At 46.3% G+C, this 23,573-nt stretch overlaps 1 long non-coding RNA gene across 1 annotated transcript; it reads left to right on the plus strand.

The window, feature by feature from the left end:
• The first annotated feature begins 7,021 nt into the window (after window positions 1–7,021).
• LOC138061373 (uncharacterized) lies at window positions 7,022–21,617 on the plus strand. Its single transcript, XR_011135059.1, has 4 exons — window positions 7,022–7,192; window positions 10,814–10,882; window positions 17,203–17,359; window positions 19,480–21,617. It is a non-coding gene; the product is annotated as an uncharacterized lncRNA (long non-coding RNA).
• Window positions 21,618–23,573: the final 1,956 nt, after the last annotated feature.

A 23,573-nucleotide genomic window follows, 5' to 3' on the forward strand; every position in this document is an offset into this window, starting at 1 on the left:
TGAACTGCCCCCACTGCTCTGTGCTGCCGCTTCTCGAGTGCAGCCACCTCCCCTTTAGTGTTACCTAATGGGATGTGCGTACTCCCGGGCTTATGGTAGCAAGATGCTGTGAAATCCCACCCCTCCATCCCCGCAAGCCTGACATTTATTATCTAAGGCTTTCTTTAGCCAGCCCAAGGCACTGCAGGGAAGTCTTCTCTAGGTCTGAGCTGGCCAAAAAATCAGTGGGTGGAAAATCTTCCCAGCGTGTATGTTGAAGCTTCTCAGATGATGGTTCCTTTGACCTTCATTTCAGAAAAAGTTGAAGAGCTAATTTTGATTTTGACATCTCTCTGTCCTTGCAAAATGCCCCATCGCTAAAAGACATAGACCTGAATTTTAGGGCCAGATTTTCCTTTGTGTTTTATTTTATGCTGTCATTTATAGCCCCGAAAAATATATGTAAATATTCTCAGTTTCACACTCCTTTGGCTCTCCTACAAACTCTCTACGTGGCTGAACAGATATTGTCAGAGATCTCAAAGGCTTGTCAGCACTTAATTTCCACCAGTGGGAGTTAGATGCCTAAATGCCATTAGATTTGGGCCCAGCTTGCTTCGCTTCAGCTCCTGTTTTTTCTTACATGGGAGAATATCTTTAGTGGCTGGAGGACTCCCTGAGCCAAGGCCTAGGAAATTCCAGATGTGCTGTTCTCCAGCTGCTGAACATTTGATATTGTACCGTGCCTAAGAACCAGTGAGAGATCTGTACTACCCACTGTGCTGGTGTTAATGTTAGTCCAATCAAAGGTGACTTCAGCAAGGGACTATTGAGAGAGAATTCAGCCTCATTTTCTAGGCAGTCATTTGAAATTCCAAGCAGATGAAATACCAGATTGCTTTAGTAGGCTTTGTAAGTCTTTTAACATGTCTCTGAGCAGGAATAGCTAGTTCATCAGGACTCATCCAGGACACAGATAGCGGTCAGCTTTCTCTGCATAACCTTGACAAAAAGTAGATCTTCACCCCCTCCCATGCAGCTCCAGCATTGCGTCATACTGCAGTTGTTTCCAGCAGGTGTCTAGGTGGACATGTGGATGTGTCCCCTTTGTGGGAACGTTGATTCTGTTGAAATGTTGCTGGTTGCCCTATAATCTGAGCTCTTTGAACAGAATCTCTTTGATCTAATGAAGTATCAGCAGCAATTCCCTTAGGAATAATGCTTAGGCACTCTCCTTTACTGTCCCTTGGAGTGGCTCTTCACCAGCCATGAGGGTGCTTTAGATGATCTATGATGGCAGGTGATGGGACTGCATGGCCTATCCAGTATCCTGTGAAAGCAACCAGAAGGCAGCCTGCCCTGGAGGTTTCCTGGTAGGTCACTGATCCACAGGCAAGCAGATCTGAAGCTTTGCACTTCCTAATGTACCTCAGAGTGCCACCGTTAGGCCAACAGTGGAGCGTGCTTTGAAACAGATATTCCAGAGGCAGTTGTTCAGCTAGTATAAAAAAGCTTAATTCCCTTGCCTTGTGCGTGGCTCTGCCAATTTAGTGCAGCAGAGGGTTTGGCTTGATTATTTTTCAGCTATGTTGCTTGAAATTAGAGAGGTTTTTCTCCAGTGCTACATTAAGTCCTTGAGCACCTCTGTCAAATTGTTATTGTCTGACAATCTGCTTAGTTTCATCCCAACCTGGAACAACACTTCAAGGTGTAAGAGCAAAGATCCATCAAGTTTCCCCTCAAACGGGAACTGTTTCATGAATCCTTCAAATGGAAGGGACTTTCCGCAACTGGGGATGCGATTTCTCCAGGCTGACACTCATCTCTTGCACTCCAGCTATGCTGACCCTTGCAATTGCCACAGTTGTGGGAGTTGCTGCATATCTTGTGAATAGGGATGATGTTCATGTCCTCCCCTGTTAATTTACTTTTTTAAAGCATTGCCAACTTAGGCAATCAGAAAACTGTAGGGAACATTGCAACATTTGTTTTTCAAAGTATTCTTCCCGGTCATAGAGAACTTGCTAAATGAAAACTCCCATTCCGAAGGACTTACGAAGACTGAAGCATGGAAGATGTGCTAACCTCCTGACCTGAGGTTCTGGCTCAGTCTAGAAGATGGAGAAGATACAGCTTTCAAGTCAGGTCTGTATCTTGTAGGCCTAAACCACAAGCTAGACTTGTCCTGGCCCTCCGCCTTTTGGAACGAGTAGATCTGTTAGAGGTCTTTCTTGCTATGCAGACATCAGAATAGACATGCTGGCTCAGATCAAAGAAGCATCTAGCCCAATTTCCTATCTCTAATAGGGCCAGTAGCAGATGCCTAGTGCAAGATGGAAGACCATGGCAAGCCCCTAGTGATCCTTCCTAAAGCCCTTCCACCTCATGGCAATATGCAGCTGAAGACTTCCTGAGCTGTCAGTCATATTCACATCCTGGTGTGTAATATCCCTTGATGGACCTTTCAATGTCTTTAATTGCTAGTTGAAGCCATTAATACTTTTGACTTCTACAACATCCCATCACATGCCATCCCACCCCCCCCCAATGAGTTCTACCACTTAATTAGGTGCTGCTTAGAAACATAACCACAAATCATAATAGCCTTTAACTATAATAAAAGCCTTGAATTTGGATAAGATTGCCAGTATGGATGAAGTCTGCATAATTACATCTATGTATTATGTCTACAGCAATGGGTGTCTCTTTTCAGATCAAAGTGCAAGGAATGCATGTGACATGTAATTCAGGATTTTTCAGTTCTCAGCTGCCCAATGGCATGTGCCTCAGCAGGGCTTGGTTTACACAGAGTTGTCCATCTGTTTTCTTTTTCCCAGTGTAGTTAGTAGGAAAGGTTTATCCACCTTTGCAAACTGCTTTGGTCGCTTGTGTTTAAGGAAAATGGTCAGGAAAATGGAAGTTTTTCCGGTAACTTTTGCTTCCCCGCGAGTCTGCGAAGGCTGGAGGAGCAATTCTGCTCCACACTATAGTTGTGTTTTGAGCCTGCCCACAGATTCCCCTGTTATGGCTCAGCCTAGAAGAGCTTCCATGTGAAAACAAGCATAGCCTTGGGCTTACTACTCACAGGCCACAGCCGAAAATCTGGCTCTGTTGGAGAACTCTGCTGGGAAACGCATGGCTGGTTAGGCCCTTACTGGAGGGTAAAGGAGAGCTTGAGCCTGTTTCCAAGCCCAGCCTACCCTGCCTTCCAATTATTTCTGTGCAAACCTCTACTAACAAGTGCTCACTGGAGGAAGAGAGCCCAGAGAGGCTGGGGATTGCACCCACACTCACTTAGCCACAGCCTGAGGTGTCTGGTTGCCTTCCACCAGCAAGTACTCCAGAGGTCCTGGAGGAGCCTCCTTCCAGGAGGGCTTCTCATTCACTGGAACGATGTAACCTGAAGGCCTGCTCTGGAGCTTGGTCTTCAGATAGCAGGGGGACGTAGCCTCAAGGTAATGCTGAGACCTAGATCTGATCTGCTTCCTAGCATTGCTACTTTCCCTCCCCAAGAACTGATTTTTGGAGTGGCAGTGGTAAAGTACATATAACTCCGCAACATTTTCTGATAGTTTCTCAGGGCGCTGTTAACCCTGACACCACCTGTTCCCGAGAGCTTCTCTGAGCAGTTTTCTGCAGTGGGTTTTGGGGAGAAGAAAGGGGGTCTGATTGCTTAATCTTTCTAGCTAAGTAAAATCATCTGCACTGGTAAATTCTCCAGGAGATGTACAGTTCACTGCTTGTCAGGCCAGGATATTAAATTAAGCAATTTTCATCAGATAACACATCTTCTGGTTCATGTAAAATGTCCAGCAAATCGCTGCACTCATAATTCAGCCTGATTGAAAGTGAGCTGCTAATCCATTTCTCTTTAGAGATATGCAATTGCGTGGCAGAGGGGCCATCTCTGCTGAGACTCCTGTTTGCAGCCAAGCACGTGCATGGGCTCTCGTCCCCTCCCCGTGTCCCTCTGCAAGGTCAGACAGATAGCACAGCTCTCTGCTGACCCTTCTGATGCTACGTTTCATGTCCTAGATTAGCAGCTACTCAGACAATCCTTTTAAGTGACAGAACCTGCATTTGGGGACATCATTCTGCCTCAGTTCCCCCCTTGAGGACAAGGACTGCTGAAATCTCCAGTTAGGATGACCGACACCTGCTCCTTCCGGGTGCAGGGTTTGTTGCTGTCGCTCCCTCCTGCCTCATCCATACAGCACAAATTCAAGCATTCAGAACTTATAATTTGGCATGGCCCCAGATCATGAAAGCACCTTAAAATGTTTTGATTGTTATTATCAATAATAATGATAGTAGCAGCAGCAGGGGATATTTTTAGTTGCTTTCAACTGATGATGCTCCATAGGCTCACATTGTTCCAGCCTCCCCAGCCAGGAGACTTTGAGCCATTCCCCTTTTCTTCTGTTTCTTTTTTCATTAAAGCTGAGTCACCCTGTAATTACAGGACTCCAGAAGTTGGGGCTTGACGAAAAGCAAAATTGTCCAGTGTCATGTGGTTCAGGAAAGGGACAGGGGTTCTTTCGTGAGGTCACCCTCTCACTGACGGAGCCTTTCTTTAACACACTGGAGACAAGCTATTTTAACTACAGCAGGTGAATTGGGTGCTCTGACTTTATGGACTTCCACGGCCCATTGGGGACTCCGTGCCACGTTCCTCCGCAAACACCTGGGAACGCGGAGTGGCTAGGTGGTATAAACAATCTCACCCAGTTCATTTCCCATTAACCAGGATGGAAAATATCCATCTTCAGAGTGAGAGACTGCAGCCAGAGGCAGCTCCGTACCTCTCCGATGCGATTAGCAAACCGGACATAAATTGATTCATTAAAGCCGAGCAACCCCGGACAACTACATCATTACAAAAGGCCCAGGAAATGCTAGAGCTGGGCAGGCCAGAGACATTCCCGCGCCTGCCCGTCCCCTCCCCCTGCCAGCAGAGCCACCGCCTGCAAAACCCAGTGACCTTATGCTCACTTGCTCCCCAACTCCTGCTGCTTCGCTGTAAGGCAGAAGCACCGCGCGACGCGCAGAGAGGTAGGGGCTTATTTCCTCCTTCCCCTCCGCGGGGGGCACTGGGTCAAAGCTGAGCTCTCGCTGCCCAGCCCTGCCCGCTTGTAAAAGGGCTTGCAGCAAAGCAAAACGACAGGTGAGCAATCCCACCCGACCATCTGCGGTTCGGCCGTGAGGGTTGCGGGGCTCTGGGTCGCTGCCCTTGGCGGAGCGGGGCAGGCCTGGCCGGACCGCCGGAGCGAGCAGAGGGACGCCGGTGCCGCGCTGGTGCTGACGAACAGCAATTTCGTCTGTTATTGTTTCCTTGATTCATACATTCTGGATAAAAAGTGTCCATCTACACAGGGTCATCCTCTGTATTGCAATAGTACTGTAATAGCTATATATATATATATATATTTGTGACTGAACTTTGAACATTTTACTTATAAATAATAAGAGCAAGAGTTTTTCTTTCTTTATTCGGATTTGAGTGACCCATCAGTGTTTTGCTGTTTTCACAGCCATTCCCAGATCCCCTTCTTGGCTTCTTCCCCACCAGCCTCCCATCGCATCTCGCCTCCCACCGGTGTGCCCGCGCTCCCTTTGCTCCCACTGCCCGTTTTCACCTCGGTGCGTTTGCAGGTGCTGCATGGTTCATGAGACTATGTTCTCTTGCCTGGGAAAATCCTGCCTTACCTCCTTTTTTAGGGTCCCAAGTCCTCAAAACCTATTTGCACACCCTGTAAAATTTCATCCGCAAAAACCTAGGAGGAGTTTTGCTGAGATAAAACTGGATTTAACCTGTTGTTTCCTTTATCAGCTGTTCTGGAAAGAACATCAAATTGAAATGGGAGTCAGGCACTTGGCAAATGTTCCCCTCCTCATCATATTTCAGCTCTAATATCAATGACTTTTAGGCTGTTGGTTCAGTCCATACTAGATTTGTTTGGATTTGCATGCCATTGACTATTAATTGAAGAGTAAATTAACCTTCTTCAGACCGTATGTTGTGGCTGTAGTGTATGCAAAGATGTTATTAGTGGCTGCAATAACTGAAAACAAAAGCACAGTTGGACTTGTACTATTGCCAAGAGATTACATGCCAATCTTTAAAAAATTGGCAGTATTTCCGCGACGGGACTTTTGTCGCATAATACTGTATCTACTGGGATTATCGTTTTAAAAATTGGCAGTGTCCCTCAGCAAGCGCAGCCTGTAGCTTATGCTTTTGCTTTTATCTTTTTTTGGCAGCTACTTGAAGAAATATCTTTGCCATTTCCAGACTGGAGACCTTTTGTTTTTATTCAGCAAAGTACCAGTTCTGTAAGCGACAGATTTCTCCACTCAGCATCTTTGGGACACCCATTGATCAATGACAGGGAATTTAAATAAGAGGAGGGTGAGTTGGAAAATAAACTCTTCACATTCAACTGACGAAGTGGGAAACATCCGCTGCTGGCCCATCTCCACTGACTTTGATGGAGTTATGCCAGCAAAGAGTTTGGCCCGGCATCTTTCAAGTCATTATTCTTTCACTGGTTATTTGCTAGAGTGTATTGAAAGCCTGAGTTTTACATCTGCTTCCTCATGGACTCTCTTTTCTTCTATTATGACCACCCCTCGTTTTTATACTTAGCTTTCAGAAGCCGTAGGTTGCAAAGCTGGGTTTAACTGTGAACGCTTTTTTTTTTTTTGGTGAATTGCGGGCCGGGTGCACACACAGGTATACACAAAGTTTGTTATTCTAGAGTTCCTTGTCAGCAATGAGATATTTTTATGTAGCTGGAAAAAAAAAAAATGCAGAAATATTTATTCTGAAGGAAAAACAGCACATGTAAAATCTACCAGCTGATAAAGGGCCTTTATTCTCCTTTGGTTTCATCACTTTTAGTGCTGTCCTTTATTTAAAAAACACAGATTAGGTGATAAGATAAAAGCATTTTAAACAGTGTGTAGTTTAGTGAGGCTGTTGTTTTACCTGAGGTTAGTTTTGGGAACAGGTGATGCCAACTGGGCTCTGAAATTGTCTTGCTCCCTTCCCTAGGATCCCATTTAACAACTGCTCTTAAACACATGCTCAGCTTTGATCACCTGGGCAGAGCTCCCTGCTGCCATTGCGCTCACCCTCTAGGCTGCAGAAGGCAGGATTTTAAGAGCTCGGTGGTAACTTTAAAAACTGAAGATTAAGTAGAGCTGCTGAATGGTAAGTAATTAAAAGGACTATAACATTTAATTTTTAATGCCTATCAAAATTCCAGAAGACAGAATTGTAGCTGAGTATTTGGTGGCTCCTGGTTTGTCTGGGTCAAAAAGAGAAGATGAATTTCAGATATAAAATGCTCCCTGCTCAACAGTGAGATCCTAAGGAAGCCACAAAACAGATAGATGTTTGGGTCCCTGGTATGTTTACTTCTACACTTGTGCAAAGAGGAACTTTCTAGCTACACAGCTAACGTGCAACAGGAGGCAGAAGCACCTACAGGAATTGAAAGCTCCCAGGCAGAAAGTGGTTTTGCAGCACGCAGACAAAAGACACTTGGTCATGGATAAAAAGGTGTATGGTCAGCCTTCTCCAGAAAGATGTATGCTGCCCAATAACCCAAAATTTGTCAATGTATTTGCCAGCAAGATGAGTGTTATTTCAGAAAGAGCAGCAAGCACGGTCCTTTGCTGGAGATACTTGCCTGGTTGTGTCTACAAAGAGCAGATGCCAGCAGGAGTCCTTTGGTGCAGATTCGTGGTGGCCAGCAATAAAGGCAAACCGAAGCCCCTGATTCTCGGATAACAACAGGGCCTTGTAAGGACTTTTGGGGAGCACTTATCCCCCCTTTGTAATGGGAGTGTGCATTTGGCTGTAAATTTCTTCCAGCTGTAAAGTCAGAGAAAAGGTAGATAAGCCCCCCCCCCCCCCCCCCCCGCTATCCCCTTGTTGGGAGTGATACATTTACCAGAGGTAACTGAATGTACCAGCTTCCTTCTGCTCTAGTTTCTGAGCATATGGAATATATTGTGGTTTGAGGGGAAATATATCTTAAGAATTTCTCCTGCGTCTTTTCAGGAGCATTCCAGTGTGGATTACAGCAGGTGTCACAAAATCAGTGGATTCCCTCTTACCCCTTGTGTGTTTTAAGTGGGCTAAGTGACAAGTCGGAGTTGGGTTGGGGAGCTGTGTTGTGCTAAACTACATGCAAACCAGCAGCTGACCTTAGCATCAAGCTGTAGAAGTTCTAGTATTTTAGGGTATTTTAGGTGAGGCTAGAAATGGAAATTCCAAAATACTGAAAGAATAAGAGACTTGTGGACTTCCAGATAGGGAAGAACAAGGAAATATCTGAAATCTACCTGGAAAAATCTGCTCCTACAAAGTGTCTCATCCTGGACAGTGATAAACACCTTCCATAACATACTACTTAACTTCTGCTTCCTGAGGAATAAACCAAAACACCCTTGTCACCTCTCCGCAGTAAGCGGGATTCCCTGGGAGGTACACTGGCAAAGCTGAGTTACAGGTGGACTCCAGTTATTAAGTAGCTCCCACTCGTATAAAATTTTCTTTGAAGTTAGTAGCAATTTAACTGTTATCAGAGGTAAATTTTTCAGGATTTGGCCTATTGCTTTTGTTCAGACTTAGCCAGCACCTTCTATGAGGTACCCAGCACCTGAAAGGATTGGGTTGTTGCCACAGAAGAAATGCTTATTTTCTTTAAAAAAAAAAAAAACAAAAAACAAAAAACTAGTGGTTGCAATTCACTTTGGATAGGAAACTGGATCAAGCTGAAACATCAACTGTGTAAGGCACATCCGTTATGAATAATCAACACTTAAGCTCCTAGGCTGACGGGATCTCAGAGTTGAGATAAAAAAATCTGTGCCTTGACCCATGAGGGTGAATTATGAACTATATGGAAAACCACTGACCTAATAATCTTCCAGGAAAAAGTGCTGCATGTTGGAAAGTGTATAGGGAGGCTTGGGAAGAAAATTGGGAAAGACAGACTTTCTCCCGTTGCAAGATTTGGGACCTACTGCAGGTTTAAGGCAGGTATTTCCAAAATATTTTCCCATGTGGAGGAGTTTTCTCCAGTGAAGTTTTCACCACTGTGCTGATCAGGCCCTGATTTATTGCCCTTGGAGGTTCCAGGATAGCAGAATTGGATTAGGTTTCAAGTCAACCCTGGATACAAAGGCAGGACTCTAAACTTAGGCTAGACCTGTGCCTGTCAGGCTTTCCTTCTGCCTCAGAGACTCCCTGCTGATCTGCAGCATTTTCTGTTATTTCAGTCCTAATCAAGCCTGTGCAAAACTCAGGAGTATCCTTTTGCAGAGACCTGTCAGTTGGCCTCTGAGAGATGCCATGATGGGTCCGGTTGAGTATGCACCCAGGGGTTAGGAAGCTTGGCTCCAATGGGGTGTCGGTGGGTGAGCCTATGGTTGGCTTTTCCCTATATCCTTCCTCTTTTTTCCCCAAGAACTGTATTTGGGAGGTTTTGAGGCTTACGGACATTAGTCTGGGTTTCCTGGATGTCTTGCCAAAGATAAAGGTGGAAGACTTTTGGCCTGCCAAGTGATTGGAAATGCTCATGGTGGTAGGGTATCACCTTAGTGTTGGTCAGAGCCCAGACCCCAGCTCAGTTTAATGCCTCTCCGTGCAGGCATGTGCACTTGCTGGGGAAGCAGTGGATAGCCCCTTGCCCTGCACTTGTGCAGGGGGGCAGAGAAAGTCCAGCTTTCTGGGCTTCTTGGCTTCCTGGAGAAAAGGGACAAAAAGATCTTGGAGCATGTGGGCGAGATATTGGCAAAAAAATGAGCTAGTTCTTTGTGGGAAGAAAACATCTCTGGAGAAGTGCCAGGGCAAATCAGTCCTGAATTGTCCCCAGAAAGGACCGTACTTGTGCCTCTTTGCCCTGTAAGGAAAGGGTCTGACATGCAGCCTGTCGATGTGCTCCAATGCGGATGGATCTCTTAAGTCTGGGAGCGCATCTGGAACCAGTCACTGTGGGATGTGAGACAGTGCTGGCCGTGCTTGACGAGAGTGATTCTTCTCAACTAACTCTCCTTGTCTACAAACCAGATTTCCAGTTGTCCAGGCTCCATTCATAGTCAGCGGAGAGTGATCAGTACCTCCAAAGAGTAACCCCTCTGTCCTGCATCCTTCCAACTGGGCTGCAATTTTGGGGTGGGAAGAAAGACCTTCTGAAGTGCCTGTCCCTTCCCACTCCCTACACATGTGCCCTGAGACCAGCTGACAGCACATCGAATAGCTGATGGCCAAAGCTGGGCAAATAATTCCCAGCTATTAACTCACCCACGGTATCAATCCTTATGAGTTTAGACACAGACTGGATGCAGCTTTTTTCAAACTGGGTTATGAACAAATCCCTCTTGGGTCTCCTGTCTTCAAAAACCCTTCAACTTCATCAGGGTTTCCTCCTAATAGCCTCTCACTCAGAGTCTTATGTGCATTTCCTTTGTGAACTTGCTGCTAAGCTAAGAAAATTTAAAAGCTGGGGAGATGTTGAACATCTCCAGGTGCAAGAGTTGTCTCAGGATGTAACAAAGTGCAACTTGAATATCTTACCACCTTGCCAGTGAGCCGTGCTTAATGGGTCAGGCAGCAGAGGTGTAATGAAATCAATAGAGTTTGCGCATTGTTTGGTCTGAGCAGGGATCTCTGCAGGTCCACCATCTTTGGCGGATTTTGTCAGGTTTGTGTGGTTGCTGAGCTTTTTTTCCCCCCTTCCTTCCCTCTAAGTTTTCTGAATTTTTTTTTTCCTTGGGGGGAGAAGGGGGGTGCTTTTTAAAAATTTTTTTTAACTTTTTTCAGGTTTAACTGTTGGGAAGGCCGTGATTTGAAGGGTAGCTGCAAAAGACTTGACCTCCATTAAGATGCAAGGTATTTGGTATTTTTTGTGCTATGAAATATCTGTGAGAATAGAAAATAGGAACAATGCACCCAGTACACCAGGGAAGGAACAGAGTCTTATGGACAGGGCTGCAGGATCTCATTCTCAACCCACCTCGGCAATTGATATAGAAAACCTTGTGACTGCCTGTATTGCAGCACTAATAAGCAACGTGCGTTCTCTTCTGATCAAAAGTAAAAAACGCAATGTGCTCTCCACTGCTCAGCCTCTGATCTGCAAATACACCCCTGGTTTTTATCACTCTTTTTTTTTTTTTTCCCCTTCCCTTTATCTGAGTGGAGCTGGTCTCAAGCACTACAACCTGATTATCTCTGAGGAGGCTGCCAAATGCATGTCAGGGATCATTAAACATAATAAAAAGGAAGCGGGAGGAATCAAGTGGTCTGAATAGCAAATCGGAGGGAATTTCTGGCTGCGTCTGCCAGTTTAGTGAACGCTCTGACTTGCTTGCAGGCTGGTGCCATAGAAGAGGTCACAGCTCGTGACTCCTAAGCCTCCTCATATTAGTAATACGTTGCATAAAAAGGCCAGTACGAGTTCTCTCTCCCTCTCGTTAACAATATTTTTATATGCATACATATCAGGTAGAAGAACAAGAAGCATTTAAAGCAGAACTTCAAATCCCTGCTTGGGCCAGCAGCTTGGCCACCCAAGAGTGTCTACCAGAGCTTCCTATTTAGCCTGGGCCTTTGAATTTGTTAGCGCTTTGGGGCAGGGTTAAGGCAAGAAAACAGTTCAGTTCACAGAAAAATTAACAGCAGTAAAGCTGTATTTTTGGAGGAATTAGAAAACAAGCTGCAATGTTTTCAGGCCAAAAAGTGCTCTATGCAATGTGAAATGGAGATTTAATTTCAATTCAAGAACCTTAAGAATTATTTTCAAAGAAAATGGAAAGACATTTTAAACTAAACTAAACTGCAATTAAAGCCTTTTGCTTTAAAATAGCAAAACAAATTGTTTGGGTTTTCTTCTTTGTTGGGTTTGCTGGATTATTTGTATTTAAAAAAAAATGCATTTCAGAATGGTTCCCTGTGATTGAATTTCTGCTTGTTTAACTTCAAAATAAAACTGCAGCCAAAAAAAGTAATTTAGCCTTAATCAAGATCAAATTAATAAAACATAGTTTACCACCTGCATGTCGCTGACATGGAAACAAAGGTGATCTTCTGCAGGCAGACCAGTGGGGTTCTGATATGAATTCAAGGTTTTTATTGGTCTTGCAATAACGTTTATAGAAACAGCATAAAACCAGAACAAATAATCCAGGGGAAAACTGCTCTTAAACCCAGGCCATCCTGAAGCAAGTGGAGTTTGTTTAAGGTTTGTAGCCCCTCAGTCTCATTAAAATGGACCTGGCGCCTAAAATTCTAGATCGGGGCTGAAATCCCCTTTGTCGTCTTTTAACCCCTCTCTCTTTTAATGCAGTGCAATGGTGTTTGTGTTTCCTAACCCTCACGACGCACATCTCTCTTAGGGCAGAAGGTCTCTGATGTGCCTGCTCCAGAGGCCTCTGGTTTACAGAAGGCTGAATGGATTTTACATGTATTTTTTTGTTTTTCTTAGCCAAAGTTGATCAGCAGGGAGTAGAACTTCTGGGGCTTTGTTTCCTGTGGCTTTGTGTCTCGCGGCTGGATTATCACGTGGCTAATAAGGTGTGAGCTCTGATCGAGACATTTCCTGAGTTTGGGGCCTTTCAAATATCTCCCTCGAATGTGCGTTTCCCGGCATCGAGCAGCCTTGCTGAGCTCACGCCGCGGCCTCTCTCGCAGCGAGGGCAGTAGTACAGCGTTTCTCCTCTACGTAGCTGCCTACAGCCATGAATCTTAGCAAACTTTTAATGCTTTTGAGGCTTTTTCTGTCAAACCTGATTGAAAAGGACCAGTGGATTTCAAAAGTTATTACTGGAGGGAGCTGAGTGATGCACACAGGGACAGTATAATTCCTTATGAATCATGGAAAAAATCAATTTGGGATTGAGATCAAACCTGGTGTATTTCATCCCAGAAGGAAGGCAGTTGGGAAAGCTCCAAGGGGAGCTGAGCCTGGGAGAATATAGTAAAGGAGCTTGAACTATAACAGAGTTTAACCCTCCATAGGGTAAGCCAAGACTTGGTGAAGGTAGGGCCATGCAAAGGCGTTTGCCCAACCTTAGACCGACTGTCATGAGCAATCTGACTGCAGGGACTGCCCCGATGGAGGTTTGGCCAAGAGCCTGGGGTGAAAGAAAGGCTATTTGAGAAATCGGACATGATCATGTCGTCAATGAAATAATTAATGACTGCTTTAAGTGGTTGTGGGTTTTCTGAGTGCCTACTAGAAGTAAATTGCTTTGGGTTCGTGACCTGCCTCCACCTCTCTGCATCATTTTCCCTGAAACAAATTATAAAAATATTCCTTATCTCATTTGAAAGCTTTTATGCTCACAAATAATTCTGTAACATGAAACAGGAGAAAATCAGCCCCTTGATCTCTGCGCTCTTTGAAATTCATATAGCATGAGCCTCAAATCAGCTCCCTTGCACACGTCCCGCCCTGAAAACATCCTCTTTTCCTCCTGCTGGATGAGGAGGAGGGCTGGTGGGAGGAAGGGTGGCACGCTCCCCTTTCCGTCTCAAGGCGAGTGGATCGTGATGCCAGAAAGTGGACGGTGCTCACCTTTCCGCCTCCCTCTGCTAGCCAGGGGGTCGTCTTTTCAGCTGGGGCGGACTGCCCAGCTGCTGCCGGAGCTGCTGCTTCCTGCAGATTTCATTACGCTGGTGGGATTAGCGGTGCCGCTGCAGTGCTCCAAGGCCGCTGGCACGGGGCGGTGGGCCAGCAGACGCTGGCCTTCCCACGGGGACCTTGGCACCTCGTGTGTTTTGACAGGGGACAGGCTGTTCTCCCGCTAATAGGCTGTCGGACATCATGTTTGCTGCGTCGGCGTTAGGAGAGAGTGGGAGTTTACAGAAGCCAGGCACAGCGAAAGGTTAGGGATTTAGCAGTGGCACCTCAATCCGGAGTGACAAGTGTGAGGATCGATACTCGGATGCATTATTGCTCCGGAGGGGTGGGAGGTCAGCTCGCACCGTCAAGGCTGCTCGTGTCCTGCCAAGGCACGGAGGGAGGCAGACTGGAAAATAAAACTTACAGAGACTCCGGGGTAGAGAGATGCCATTTGGCTGGCATTTGAGAAGGAGAGAGCTGGCTTTTTAGGCTGCATGATATCGGTGCCATCGCAGTTTGAGAATGAAAGACCCTCTCCAAACCAGAAACTCCCACTTCGACTTCTGCACTAGACTTGGGATGATTCCAGGAGCTTGAGCTGGTTTCCAGCTTTTTTAGTTTCAGTTTATTTCTTGCATTCATCTTCCCCAATGAGGGGATGTAGGGGAGGAAAGAGGCTAGATTGTTTGTTCATTTACATGCACTGTTTTTGCTGCACAGTCCAGAGTTACAGGACTTTAATGGCCTCATTTTATGAGATCACCCAGAGGTGGAAAAAAATTATTAACACTTGCAAATTTAACCACTCTGAAAATTCCAGACAAAAGTTGTCTCTGACCTCCCTTGCTCACGTTTGAGGATGCAGGTGTTAATTAGGCCATCCCATGCAGAGCCCCCTCCACCTTCCCCCAGGCCAGGGCCCTGCGCAGTCTGCACACTGCAAAGCTGCAAAGCTTTTGGAGATGCGACAAGGAGCGGTCCCAAAGTGCACCTGATGCTCGCAAGGAAATGTGCCACTAAGTGCTTCTTCCTGACGGCTCCCATGAATGGGAGCAGTTAGACCAGGCCATGAATCATGCGGCAGGGAAGCCGATGACTTCAAACCAAGAAACACTGATCCAGGCAGGCACAGCCCTGTTAGGAAACTCTGCGTAAGGTGTTGCAGTTGGGCTGTCAAGGCAGTAAGCCCATTAAGATCCTTACTAGGGGAACAGAAGAGCTTGTGTTTGCATACGTCACCTTCAGGCTAAGATAAATAATAATAATGAGGACAATGAGTGATTTAGAGGATTTTACTAGCATAATTAATGGTGATTTATATTGCGAGGTAGCAGAAAGAGACAGGCTTTGACAGAACGAGTGGATGAAGTTTCTGAATGAGGTGGGGAAGAGGATGACAGTGGGAAATGAAAAATGAAATGTGCTTGCTGAAGAAAGCAAGTGGAGCTTGCTTGAGTGTTGAGGAGAGCAAAGCAGGTGACGTAAATAATAGCAGTGTATTTGCCATCCCCTTAACAAGGATCACTTCCTCAGTAATTAGATGGAGTTATTAGTGTCTTCAGTTGCTCTATGAAGGGATTCTGTAAGTCAGAATCTGTGGGATTCTGTAAGTCAAACAATAATAGTCTCTCTCCATCCTATGCAGACAATTTAATGGCAGCCATGGAAAAAACTAATTTAGGTGAAGAATGTCTGTATGAATTATATGACTTTGAAGGTGGGCTGCTTAGGACCCAGATTAAATAATCTAACTTGTGTTAGCTGTGCAGGCTCTCTCTGGTCAAGGGAGAGAGATACCTCCTGGGAAAACGTAGCCCCTTCTTCTAGGCCTATCTCTTTGGGTGGGATGTATTGCCCTTTGTAGGGGTCTGTCTCTCTTCTCTGAACTTGTTACTCGAACCCTGATCCAGCCACTAGCTCTGCTGGGAAGATATTCTTCCACCTGCAGGAGACCTACTGGAGTCACGAGGGCTCTGTGGTGTCCTAGGGGAGCCAGACAACCCTGCAAGTGCTTGTCTATACACTCAGAGGAAGCCACATCTTAAACTGTGAGCCTCTTATCCTCTGAGAGGTCCCCATCCCAAGTTATTTACAGTCAAGTCTAGCAAAGACACCCAAGCTGATCACACAAGTAGTGCAAAGAGGGGGTTGGACTTGATCCTGCACCAGTGAAGTCATGGGATCTTGGCCATGCACTGCAATAGGGTCGATGAAGAATTCAAGATGATGCAGATCAGCGTCAGTAATGACATTGGGTGTAACAGAGAGGTGAAGTGAAGCTGTCGCTCTGCTTGCTTGGCCTTCAAAGGAAAGAGGATCGCTTCTTTGTCATGTTGCCACTGCTCGCTCCTTAGAGCAGCAGGAGCTTCAGCACGTCTGAAAACTACCTTTTTAATTTTTTTTTTTTAGTTTTAAATGTGAATTTCATCTAGCAAAATCCCCATTATGGAAACAATGGGTTGGATCAATGCAGAAGTATCTCTCAAACTCCCTCTGCTGGGAGGGTGAGCAGTGAGAAATCAATAGGGAGCTTATTAGCCCATGCCCCTGGTTGGCTGGAAGCAATTCTTGCAATGAGCTGCCCCATGTTTCCTTAAGATGAACCACAGCATGGCTTCAGGGAACTGGGTGCCCAGGGAGCACTCCAGCTGTTGCCCAGGACATCACATCTGTGTCCACAGTGGCACATGGATTCAGAGGCTCTGGCTGTTTGCCTGGCTGCTTATACTTCTTAAACATGCAGCTTCAGAAACTAGTGGTTTCTCCCTGCCTCTTCTCTCAGTGTTGCTTCCCATCCCATTGCCACCAACCAAGAGATCATCTCTGCTAGTCAGAGGCTTCCTGGTGTAAGTCCTCCGAGATGCCTGGCCTAGCTGATGAGCATCTCATTGAACTGAAGGTTTGTTAGAAAATACATATTGCTTGCCTTTCCTCCCTAGTGCTTACTGAGGCTGCAGAGCCCCTGGCTAGCGGGCTGACATCAGCTACTGCTTCACCTGGCAGGCTAAGGCTGGCAGGGCAGAAATATGCTGGTAGGTAGGTGTGGCCATGGAAAGGGGGTTTAGGCAACCCTCTATCCCACCCACAGTAAAAGCAAAGCAAGCTGGGTGGGGCAGGCAGAGACAGTGACTCCCTGGGGGACACAGGTACTGAGAGTGCAAGACGACAAGGGTCGGTCCTTCCTCTGCTGCAGGGAGATCCTGGGTAGAAACCACAATGTGACTCTGGGGATGACCTTTGGCTGCTCCTCTCCAAGCAGCGTGCAGGTGAATTGAGGGTGTTTTTGCACTTCGGTTTGAAGGGACTCGGTTTGAAAAAGTAACTTGACTAAAAAGCACTGGGCCCTGGGATATTTGAAGGACAAAGCAGATGGTGGGGTGGGGGGTGACTGGGGAGGTGATAGGCTGGAAGAATGTTAGGTACAAGAAAAACAGCAAATCAGTCTTGAGACTGCTAAAATATTGATTGTATTCTTCAAGAAAGGCATAACATACGCCCTCCTGCACTGTGCTGCCTGTGTTTAATGTTTTGATCCTCCTTGTACCCCTTTCTACCTAAGAACTGCTCTCTGCTCCCTGGCTAACAGATGGGGAGACTGAGGCACCCTGAGTTTCCTGAGGACCTGTTTGAAGCTTGACACAAAGTGGTGGAGGTGGATCTTCTTCCTCCCAGGCTAACAACCAAACCACTGAGGAGTCTAGTGAGAGCCAGTGAGAAGGTGGCAGACCCTCCATGTGCGCCAGGTAATGTAATGTACGTAAGGGAGCTCTTATATGAGGGTCCTAGTCTTGGTGGATGCCTGCTACAGCTTGTGATGAGAGACAAAAGCCCCTAGAGAGTGACTGAGGTCTTGTATGGGCTCAGACACCCTCTCTTTCTTACCCTCAGAGGGAAGCTGGGGACCCTTTAAGCTCCCCTACCGTCGGGCAGGGTGAGTCTGGGTCTGTTCGCATCCCCTTAAAGAACGAGCGATTCAGTGTTTCAAAGCTTTTGCCCAGGCTTGTAGTTCGCTGGCTTCCTTCCAGCCAGTGCTCCCAGGCCTGAGGTAGATGTTGCACCCAGCTTGGACCTGCAAGCCCAGCGTCTCCCTCATCTCCCTCCTCCTAGCCCAGGCTGCTGTGTTTTTATTGCTTCAGCTACCCCAGGCGGGTGACTGAAGGGAAGCCTGGCTTTCGCTTCCCAGGCCACAGCCGGGAGCATAGCTGTACACAGGGACGTTGGGGAGATGGCCAGTGGGCCTCCAGCCACAAGACCCCTCTGAGCAAACTCGCCGCCGCTCTGCAGCGGCTGCACTAATCTCCCTCCCCTATGCAGGAGGCCAAAAAGACACCATGATTCACTCCTTTTCCAAAGCCAGCATTGCCAACTCTCGAAATATTTCGAGAGTACAGGCTGGGGACTGACCTGTTGGAAAGTAGCCCTGCCGAGAAGGACCTGGGAGTGCTGGTGGACAACAAGTTAAACATGAGCCAGCAGTGTGCCCTTGTGGCCAAGAAGGCCAATGGGATCCTAGGGTGCATTAGGCAGAGTGTTGCCAGCAGGTCGAGGGAGGTGATCCTGCCCCTCTATTCAGCCCTGGTGAGGCCTCACCTGGAGTACTGTGTCCAGTTCTGGGCTCCCCAGTACAAGAGAGACATGGCACTCCTGGAGAGAGTCCAGCGGAGGGCTACCAAGATGATTAGAGGGCTGGAGCATCTCTCCTATGAAGAAAGACTGCAAGAGCTGGGCCTGTTCAGCCTGGAGAAGAGAAGATTGAGAGGCGATCTCATCAACGTGTACAAGTATCTGAAGGGGGAGTGTCAAGAGGATGAGGCCAGTGTCTTCTCCGTGGTGCCCAGCAACAGGACAAGAGGCAACGGGTACAAACTGAACCACAGGAAGTTCCATCTGAATCTGAGAAAAAACTTCTTCACTGTGAGGGTGACAGAGCATTGGAACAGGTTGCCCAGAGAGGTGGTGGAGTCTCCTTCGCTGGAGATATTCAAAAGCCGTCTGGACGTGATCCTGGGCAATATGCTCTAGGTGACCCTGCTTGAGCAGGGAGGTTGGACGAGATGATCTCCAGAGGTCCCTTCCAACCTAAACGATTCTGTGATTCTGTGATTCTGTGATTTCATGCTTTCCTTAGAGCCCTGGCTCCCGAAGCCATGTGATTACTTGAGCTTTCATTTTCTTAAAATAAAGCAAATTTCTAACACGCATATTTGCAAAGAATAGCCAGAAAATGAGACATCTTACAGGCTCAGAAACCACATAATGAGAACCCCACCTTTACTCTTTCTTATTATTTATATATTTTTTTCTTTCACATGATGGTTTTTACAATCCAGTCTTGCAGTTTAGGGGCTGCTGGAACTCTTCCTTCTCTACCCCTTGAGTGTTGTGCTGTTACAAATGAATCTTGGCTTTGTGTCTTAGTGGTGTTGACATCTCAGTTCCATTGACTTCAAGAGTTTGTCAATGTTTTCGTCTAGTTTTGTGTGATGGGGCAGTGAAGGTAAGTAGAAAAGTAGCAAATCCCAATCTCCACAATCAATACTTTGCTGGTAAGACTTGTCTGGTGTCAGCATATCTCTGATCCACCCTTTGTTTTGCATTCCATCAGGAATACCCTGAGTTTATGCTAGACAAGTCTAATTGTCTCCCAGAAGAGCTCAGGTTCTTTATGAGCTCCATTCTGCTGAATGATGCTGCATTTCCTATACTCGGACAAACCACAATCCCACCTTGTGCCAGTCCCTACACAACAAATGTTCTGGACCCACCTTTGAATTCTCTTACCCACTCATTTAGACTTGTTTCCCCACGTTTTAAAAATCCGCATAGCAGGGCTAAAGATGCTGTTCTTCCTCCCCATCTGCAGGTGCAATGAGGACAAAAGTCGCAAATAAACCTTGTGTCTCTGGTTCAGGAAGCGCTCCAGGACTTCCTGGTCTCTGTGTGACTATGGACAACGCAAGTTTGGCTGCAGATTTCTTGTAGATGAGGTGGTGTTCATTTCATCTCACTTCTGTGATCTGAAAGTTTGGCTTTTAGTTTAAGCTGATCTTTTAAGCCCCATCTGTACTTGGGGGAGAAAAAGAAACCCTTTCCTAGGGCAATTCAGTTCACCTCAAGGGACATTCTTCAGGTAGGAATGGATGAATCGCACGTTAGAAGAGCTGCCTTTTTACCCTTAATTTGGAAGGTGTCTGCGTAATTCTCAGTTTAACCTCTGACTTTGATGTTTAGCACAAGGTGAGATGAAGAAATTAATTTGATGCTGCCATGCTGGGATACACTCTGGAGGAGCGGTATTGCCTGGGTGATGAGGAAGGAACTCTTCTGCTCCCATCAAAGGAAAAAACATCAGGAATACATGCAGGATGGAGATGCTATAAAATGATCCAACCCCAGGCAACGTGCCAGTCAGAGCTTTTGCTTTATGGGACATCAGAGACTGTAGCCACGAGACACAAAAGCACAGGAAACCAGCTTTACTGCTTCTGCAGCTGAAGGAACTACTTCTTTTGTATTTTCCCCTCTCTGTTCAAGAGCTTTGAAAACTTCTCTTCTGCCCTCAGTCCCCACAACATGGCAGCCAAAGCGCATGGGCCAGGGAACTGCCTTTTGAAGTAATCTCTTTATTTTAACAACAAACATTGGTGATCCCAGGCAAGGGAGAAGTACAATATTAGAAGTAATTCAGAAACATTCCAAAATACATATATTCTGGAAGGCGGATGGCTAGCATTTTTAGCAACATCTATCAATGCATTGGCCAGAGTCACATGTTCGAATTGAGACCTAGAAAAGATGGAAAAAATTAAATAATCCTTGAAAGCAGTCATTCAGTCTACAGGACCTTTTATGAACAGCACTGTAACACAAGCATGTAATGGCAGCACCACTATCCAGCCCATTGGTTTTTCAGACTGTTTTTCCTATTCCAGGATGAAAGACTTGGATTTCAAGGGAGAAAATGACAGAACTGGCTTGTCTCCTGACTGGAAGTGTTTGGCTTTGAAGATCTCAGCTTGCAGGAATAGACAGAAACATGAACTTTTTCCACCTGAGGTTTCTCTCAGTTCAGATCTCCTTTTTAGTCTCTATTATTTAGTCTTGTCTTACATAATCACTGGAGGCTGGAGACCTGCTTGCCGTGAAGTAGCCAGAGCCTGGGAGACCACGTGGACCTGCACATTTTTCTTCTCTGTCCCTCTTGCACCCCCACTTACATCTGAAGTTTTTTGTTCCTGAGGTTCAAAAGAGGCCATGTGACAGGGAAAAGGAGTCATTTCACATCGTGTGGGAAGGCCACACAAGGGATGTCCCCTTAGCTGTGTGATGGTGTCATGTCTTTTCTCTGGCTTTGTGACCCTTCTTTCCAGATGACAGCAGACAGCAGGAGAGAGAGGCTCACCATAGTGGGAGCTGCTCTTCTGCCTTTAACTAAAGCCAACTTGATTCAGATCCGTAAAGGAAAAACCCAGAATTTTCCCACTTTTGTTTTCTGTGCTACCCTGCCATAATCTTAAGCAAGATTGCCTTCACCACAGCTAAAAGAAGGATGAAGAAATAGATGTGGGAGGATGTGTTTCCCAACCATCCTAAGAGTTTGGAAGTCCCTAGAAGAAAGGGAGGAGAGGAATGGAAGCAGGAAGCTCAGGCTGGGGGTGTATTTCTGCCTGATGAAGTCCAGTTGACAGCTTTTGGCACAGCAAAGCATTCTGGGTCAAAACATTGCCAGACTGGTACCCAGGAGCCGCTGCATGGGTTCTTTCTGTGACCCCAAGCACTGGGCCGTTCATTCATGTTCCACCCGCCACGAAGGCACCAATGTAGCATATTAATGCATTTTCCTTCTTCCAGGAAAAAATGAGGAGATTTAATACAGATATGCATTAACTGACCTGCAATTCATGCTGAAGCAGTCAAGCACCTTCCACTTAGTTTTTATGTGGTTTTAAATGTTTTTTAGAAGTATCTGTTTATTACAGCTCAATAAAGTTTTATTTTGCGAAAAACCATGATTGATTTCCTCTGCTTTAAACAACAAACAGTCAGCTTCCCCAGCTCGCACCTCCTCCCCCATTCATAAAAATGTGTTAACAATTCATTTAAAATTCATATACAAGCCAAGCACAGTTTATTCATGAAGTTACACAAATTAATACAAAGCAGCACACTGCCTAGGCCTGGCATGAAGTCAAAGCGTGCTCTGAAGGCCTCCCTCTGCTGTACAATACGTCAATGTGTTCTTGGAAACTGCCCTCATGTCTGGCGGTTCAGGAATCAGCAGATAGTGTTTCAGATTTCCCCCCTCCCCTCCCTGCTACTGGCAACTAGCTTTGCTCTGCAGGTCTTAAGGAAATATGAGGCAGAGTAACAACAATAAAAATCTCAAGCTGCATGAGCCTTCATGTATCTTCAAAGTTCATTCGTCCTCCAGAATGTGCATTCAGCTCTTGTCTTCCACATACCCGGATGATAGCTAAATTTTTCTTTTCTGCTGTGCAGGCACCAACAACGCATCTTTGTGAACCTGGGAAGCAAAGAGATGGTTTGATGGCTAGGGATTGTAACCAATATTGTCAGTCAATTGGTAGGAAAGGAGATCTCCAAGGGAGAGATCTCTCCTTGAAGTGATGTTCCTTGAACACCCAAAACTGGTACAGGTGAAGCAGGTGAGCAAGTCACAGGTATGTATATAACCGTGAAAAAACACTTTTTTTTTCTGTGTGGGTTGAAGCAAGGTGAGGAGGGCAGAAATGGTGTGTCTGTCCTATGTGTCAACATTCAAAAGAGCCACCGTATCAGATCCTTCTATCTCATCCCTATCAGCCTGACTTGCAGGCCTGGGTGATGGGACTCATTCAGGTCCTTGCTGTCCTTTGAAGCTGATTCTTTCCTTAGTGGGATTTTCCAGCCCTGATCCAGGATCCCCAGTGCATGTCCCACCAGCCATTTCCTGGCTAGTGCAGGTGCCACAGTGGGAGCAGTTAAAAGCAGGTGGCTTTGAACATCCTGCTGTTGCTGTTGATGGCCCTAGGTTAGACCCCCATTAGACCCCCATCCCTTTTCTCTGCTCTGAGAAGTGTAGCTCCCTTGAGCTCAGCAGGGGTGGGACTCTGTCAGGGTCTTGAAGGCCCTCATTGGCCTTAACTGCCCTGAGCAGCCTCACCTGGAGCCTCCACCACCCTTCTGCCCATGGGCCCAGCAGTTCTATTTAGACATAGACCTCTGCGTTTGCACCCTTCCTGAGGCTACGTTGTAGGTGTGCCTGTCTCTGGCCTTGCCTCCTGGACGGCTCTTGGACCTATACTGTAGGTAGCTTGTCTGCAGCCCTATCTCCTGGATGGACACCTTGTATGTGTGTTGTAGCTTTGTCTCCAGTCCTGCCTCTCGCCCTGTCTCCTTCTGCTCTGGGGTGGACCCTGGACCTGGTTCATCACTCGTCTTGTCTGGGGCTGTCAAGGGACCCTGTTACCAGCACCCTGCTGTGTTCAGGCTCTGCAGGATAGTACTCTGTTGGTGAGGGGTTGCCCCTGGCTCCCAGGTTGTCCCCTTTTGTGGGCAGTCCTGCTCCTGCTGCTCCCTGACAGATGTATCTCCCGCAGGTGCCTGGAGAGAAAGCATGCCATCTCTGATGGGTGTTGAGACCCTTGCTACAGCTGCTGGAGAGAGACTAGCAGCTCCAGGCTGGTCAACCCATCCACTCATTCTTTATTCCCCTGCTTATAAATACATAGATATACTCTACAAGGTCTGCCTCTTGGTGCAAAAAAAAAAAAAAAAAAGTATGAAATTGCGTTGTCCATATTGAGAAAGCTTGGATTTTTACCTTATTGAACTGTTTGGGTCAAGCATGCAAGAATGATTCTGAAAGAATCAAAACCTTTTCAGAATAAACTTTTGCATTTTGGACGCAGAGATTTTCCTGAACAAAATGTTTTAATTTTGGGAAACAAATGGATT

This window comes from Struthio camelus, chromosome 17 (genome assembly GCF_040807025.1).
Source record: "Struthio camelus isolate bStrCam1 chromosome 17, bStrCam1.hap1, whole genome shotgun sequence".
Lineage (NCBI taxonomy): Eukaryota > Metazoa > Chordata > Aves > Struthioniformes > Struthionidae > Struthio > Struthio camelus.